Source organism: Myotis yumanensis, unplaced genomic scaffold (assembly GCF_028538775.1).
Source record: "Myotis yumanensis isolate MYYU_CA2020_CCGP unplaced genomic scaffold, mMyoYum1.0.hap1 SCAF_20, whole genome shotgun sequence".
Classification (NCBI taxonomy): domain Eukaryota; kingdom Metazoa; phylum Chordata; class Mammalia; order Chiroptera; family Vespertilionidae; genus Myotis; species Myotis yumanensis.
Window position 1 is genome coordinate 3,057,592 of NW_027223771.1, and position 6,000 is coordinate 3,063,591.

The window sequence follows — 6,000 nt, forward strand, 5'->3', positions numbered from 1 at the left end:
AGACAGACATGAAAACGACGAGGAAGCCAGGGACAGAACCGGCTAATTATAGAGCTTCTATTAAAATGCAGTCTCCCCTTCTTGAAACAGAATTTCTGTTTGATAATTAACGGACCTACAGGGCCCATTACGCCCTTGGACTCGGAAGGTATTGATCCCTCTGTCTCTGGCTGCCAGGTTTGTTCTTTCTGGGTCGTCCTCCCTGGAGAGTTTGGTGGATTTCATAATTGAGGGGTAGAGGGGAGGAGCCCGGGGAAGTCACCAAAGAGGACCTGCTGTGCGAGGGGTGGGCGGAGTGTCTCCCGGGGCTGGGAGGCAGCCGCCCATGCAGTTCTCCTGCTTTATTGTATTTTATTGTTTTATTTGTTTTTGGTGATTTGGACAGAGGTAGGAGTCCACATCAGGGTGCAGTTTAAAAACACAAAAAACACTGAGATGCAAAATGTGCATAGTTAACCCGTAATACGTACGCCATCACTGAAGGGTACATTCATCCTTTAAAACAAATGGTACCAGCGGAGCCGGTTTGGCCCAGTGGATTGTGTGTCAGTCTGTAGCCTGAAGGGTCTCGGGTTCGATTCCGGTCAAGGGCCTGTACCTTGGTTGTAGGCTCCTCCCCGGCCTGGGCCCTGGTCAGGGTTTGTGCAGGAGGCAACCAATCAGTGTTTCTCTCACATTGATGTTTCTCTCTGTCTTCTCCTCTTTATTCCACTCTCTCTGAAAATCAATGGAGCCCTAACTGGTTTGGCTCAGTGGATAGAGCATCGGCCTGGGGACTGAAGGGTCTCAGGTTCGATTCCGGTCAAGGGCACCTGCCTGGGTTGCAGGCTCGATTCCCAGTGTGGGTCGTGCAGGAGGCAGCCGATCAATGATTCTCTCTCATCGTTGATGTTTCTATCTCTCTTGTCTCCTATCCCTTCCTCTCTGAAATCAATTAAAAAATAAATTGAAAAATAGCGATATAAAAATATCCTTGGGTGAAGATTAAAAAAAAAAACACACCCAAAAAAACAAACAAAAAATGGTATGGTTTTAACCCTCATCGATCTCTCTGGGTTTTGTCATTTGAGAGCAATGGAAAGCAAGCACTTTGACCCCCTGAGCCCAGGCCACAGCCCAGGAGCTGTTGGGTTTGGGTAAACTGGACATTGAGACCCCTCCCCCCCGCATAAGGGTGTTTTGCTGTGAGCGGAGGCGTTCCTGCTAAGACCATCTACTTGCCTCTCCTCTGGGACCAGCTGTGGCCAGTCCCTCTCGAAGGGAATGAACAGGGTCTTGTTTCAGTGACGCCTGGACTGGCAGCAAACAGTTGATTTAGCTCCTGACGACGACCAGAATTTGTTCCCAAGCAAATAGCTCCCACGAATGCTCTGGCCAGCGTGCACACACGCACACGTGGCCATCTGTCTGGTCTCAGGCCAGGTTCACGCGTGCAGACGGAGAGTCAAGGAGAAGAGGTGGTGGGGAACACATAGGACTTCTGGTCCTTGTCCAACAAACCTCCTAAAAAGCAAGATCTTATTTTCACAGTCGGAGACTCATTTGGTTCCAGGTTGAATGTAGAGCGAGATCAGTTTTCTTTCAACTTCTGAATGGCAGAGGTCTTTCCCATGGATCTTGCACATAGTAGGACTTCAGTAAACTCTTGCTCAGTAAACGCATCCTCTAGGAGTCAATGAAGTAAAAAAAGGAAAAAGAGAAAGGAGCCTGGCCAGTGTGGCTCAGTGGTTGAGAGTTGACCTGTGAACCAGGAGGTCATGGTTCAATTCCCTGTCAGGGCACATGCCTGGGTTGTGGGCTCGATCTCCAGTGTGGGGCGTGCAGGAGGCAGCCGGTCAGTGATTCTCTGTCATCATTGATGCTTCTATCTCTCTCTCCCTCTTCCTTCCTCTCTGAAATCAATAAGAATGTATTTTTAAAAAAGAGAAAGGATTTCGTGTCGAATCTCTCTGCCTCATTTCACTGTTGCAGATTTGCTGGACAGGGTTGACACTGGATGTTGGGAAATTGGTGATGAGGACAGACTCTCATTCCTTGATGGGGTGGGACCCACAAAACAGGTGGCCGAGGGAGGAGGAAAGGGGTTGGTCACAGGAGAATGAGGTCCGATCTGTTCCTACCCCCTGGCAATGAAAAGCCATTTAATCCAGACAGAGCCACGAAAATGCCACAGATCTGACCAAAGGGAGCCTTGAATGCCGAGAATTCACACAGGGCATAGCTCCCTGGTGGGATCACACTTTTGGGGTGTCCCTTGCCATGTTGGTCCATGGAGATCAGGGTAGACTGCTAATGTGATGTTCTCATGTGTTGCCTGCCTGTGTCATACCTGTAACCTCACCTGATCTCTGGCCCAAATCCAACACAATCTCGCCTGAAGGTGGAAGGCAGGAGTGTGCCTAAGGCTGTCCCTCAGACCCTGTCTGGGCCTGGGGTTCCTTGCAGCCTTGACAACCAGCCTCCTTAGAATGTAATCTGAATGCCCTTATCTCTCTGGCTCTGTTTTCTCTCTCTCTCTTTCTTTCTTTCTTTCTTTCTTTCTTTCTTTCTTTCTTTCTTTCTTTCTCTCTCTCTCTCTCTCTCTCTCTCTCTCTCTCTCTCTCTCTCCCTCCCTCCCTTCCTTTCTTCTTTAAAAAAATATTTTTATTGATTTCAGAGAGGGAGAGAGAGATCAGAAACATCAATGATGAGAGAGAATCATTGATTGGCTGCCTCCTGCATGCCCCCCCTCCCCTGGGGGGGATCAAGCCTGCAACCCGGGCATGTGCCCTGACTGGGAATCGAACTGTGATCTGTGATCTCCTGGTTCATAGGTTGACGCTCAACCACTGAGCTACACCAGTGGGTGGGTCCTTCCTTTTCTTCCTTTTCTTCCTTTTCTTCCTTTTCTTCCTTTTCTTCCTTTTCTTCCTTTCTTCCCTCCCTCCCTCCCTCCCACTCTCCCTCTCTCCCTTCTCTCTCTCTCTTTTGCCAGAAGCTTGAACAGTACTTTGATTCTTTATGTTACACAGATCTTTCCATGGTCATTTCTGAAGTCCCAGTGGTTCACAACCTCTGTGGTCACAAGGCTGGGCGTTTTTCTTCCTGCAGAATCTAAGCGAACAGGCGGGAATCTGTCTCTAGGACCATCAGCCCGTCCCTCCCCTCATCCTCCTCTTCACTCACATGCCCTCACTGCTCGGGCTACTCACCCACCTGGGCAGGTCTGGTAGTGGGAGGCCCACATCAGAGAGAAAGAGAGAGAGAGAGAGAGAGAGAGAGAGAGAGAGAGAGAGAGAGAGAGAGAGAGAAAGAAGAGAAGAGAAGAGAAGAGAAGAGAAGAGAAGAGAAGAGAAGAGAAGAGGAAGGAAGGAAGGAAGGACGAACGGAAGGAAGGAAGGAAGGAAAGAAAGAAAAGGAAAGAAAGAAAGAAAGAAAGGAAAGAAAGGAAGGAAGGAAGGAAGAAAGGAAAGAAAGAAAGAAGAAAAAGAAAAAAAGAAAGAAAAGAAAAGAAAAGAAAAGAAAAGAAAAGAAAAGAAAGGGAGGTACCCAATTGCTTCAATTGCTTGAATGGCCCCGCACACACCAGGAGCCTGAGGAATAGAACAAAACCATCCGTTCTCTCCCAGGCCAATACGCCCGGGCAGAATGGCCATGTGCGGTGCACAGCGAGCTTGAGCGGCCTGAGCACTCTTTCCGTTTACAAACAAGAGGCCTAATTGAGAAGAAAAATCTATCGGATTATTTCTTCGTGTTCACCCATGTGGAAAAATGGAAAAAATGTCTGTTCAGGGCAGGAGGGGGTTTGAAGGTGGCTGATTAACTCTTCGGGCTGAATCATGGCGGGGAAGGGCCGTTGGGAGACCCTTATTCATCCTGAATCTCCCCGCTGAAGGAGTCAGTAAGCGAAGGAGTGCTGGTGCGGGGCGCTCACTGTGTAAACATGGGAGGCGGGTTTTAGCCTCACTCTCTCCAAACAGCTCCTTCACCAGCAATGCGGCCGATACTCAGAGTCCGCGACCCCAGGCCTCCTTACTCTTTTTTAAAAAAATATATGTATTTTATTGATTTTTTTACAGAGAAGAAGGGAGAGGGATAGAGGGTTAGAAACATCGATGAGAGAGAAACATCCATCAGCTGCCTCCTGCACACTCCCTATTGGGGATGTGCCCTCAACCCAGGTACATGCCCTTGACCGGAATCGAACCCAGGACCCCTGAATCCGCAGGCTGACGCTCTATCCACTGAGCCACACCGGTTAGGGCGGCCTCCTTACTCTTGAACACGTTTCATGGCGCCACGAGAGATACAATCAGGCTCCCCGGTCGATAGGAAGCTCCAGAGTTTCGTGAAAACTTCTGGGTTATCAGAACCATCCTGGGTGCTGGTGTCCTGGGTCCCCAAGAGCTGCAATGCAAGGGGGGGTGGGAGGGGGTGGAGAGGGGGAGGGCTGCCGTTTAGTTGTCCCAAAGGGATCCCCGCCTATGCATTGGAAGGACCAAACTAGGAGCTGAATGGAAAGAGTAGATGATGGTTACGGTTTACTGTAGAGCCATTCCACACATCTCTATTGGGAAGGTGTATCGATTGATTTATCAGTGATGGAGGAGGGGATGGGGTGTAAGACAGAAAAGACGGCGTGGTGCAAAGAGTTTTTTTTTCCCTTTCCTTTTTCCCTCCCTCCCTTCCTGTCTCTCTTCCTCTCTCTTTTCCTCCCTCCCTCCCCTTGCTTCCGTTTAAAATATATTTTTACTAGAGGCCCAGTGCATCCACGCACCGGTGGGGTCCCTCAGCCTGGTCTGCGCCCTCTCGCAATCCGGGACCCCTCAGGGGAAAGTTAGGTTGTTCCCCAGGTAACTTTGCTTACCATAAGTCAGGCATGGGGATCTGTCCTTCTGGTAGAGTTTTGGGATGGGCATATGAGCAATTCTGGTCAAGAAAGTCTCTTTCCTGTGAGGCCGGTGTGGCTCAGTGGTTGAGCATCGACCTAGGAACCAAGAGGTCACTGGTTTGATTCCCGGTCAGGGCACATGCCGGGGTTGTAGGTTCAATCCCACGTAGGGGGCATGCAGGAGGCAGCTGATCGATGCTTCTCTCTCATCGATGTTTCTATCTCTCTATCCTTCTCCCTTCCTCGCTCTCTAAAATAAAAAATAAAAGCATATTAAAAATTGATTAAAGGAAAGTCTCTTTGCTGAGTCGCAGTCTGTTAAGTTTTATTTGCTTTAAGGGGTGATTCAAAAGACGGAATTCTCTTCCCTTTGTTTTGTGATGAGGTGATGATTAGAGCGGTTTTCTTCCTCACACTGTGAGGAACTGTCCTCTGGAGAAATAACGCATCCATATTGGTTGCAGTTGTACGCTCTTTAATTTTTATGGGGTAATAAAACAAATAACAGGGAAGGATTTAATATGGAGACGAGTCATGTATTTGTAACATGTGAAGGCTAAATGATATGATAGGATAATATGCAACAGATGGTTTTACCATAACTTTTTTTAAAACATTTTCTTGGGGTCTAATAACAGACAATAAGTTGAATGCATTAAAAGCATACAATTTGTTCAATTTTGACACATGTATACTTGCGTGAACATCATTTTTAGCATAAGGTCTTTCACATGTATTTGTAAAGGTATCGTTTGGTAAATTTCAGTTTCTGTTTACTCATTGCTAATTTATTTCTAGTTATAAATTTTGTCTACTAATCGTATATCCTGCAGTCTTTATAACTCACTGACTAACTCTTGTATCTCTCTCTTTTTTTGTAGCTTGCATCAGATTCCTACGTGATCTGTGAGTAAATCCAGTTTTATTTTTTCCTTTCCAATCTGGGCGCCATCTATACCTTTTTCTTGCCTTATTCGGTTGGCTGGATCCCTCGTATGATGTTGAATTAATATTGTCAGAGTAGACATTCTTGTCTTACTCCTGTTCTTAAGGGGAAAATGTTTAGTCCACCATTAAATATGATGTTAGCTATACGTTTTTATAGATGTTCATTATCAGGTTGAGCAAGT

The 6,000-nt window shown here is 47.3% G+C and overlaps 1 long non-coding RNA gene across 1 annotated transcript in view; it reads left to right on the plus strand.

Annotated features, from left to right (window-relative positions):
- The window catches only part of LOC138998445 (uncharacterized), a 269,512-nt gene extending 263,735 nt beyond the window's left edge, over nt 1-5,777 (plus strand). Inside the window, exon 3 of the long non-coding RNA XR_011469165.1 lies at nt 5,752-5,777. This is a non-coding gene — a long non-coding RNA (uncharacterized lncRNA). The remainder of the gene's footprint in view (nt 1-5,751) is intronic.
- The last annotated feature ends 223 nt before the right edge of the window (nt 5,778-6,000 follow it).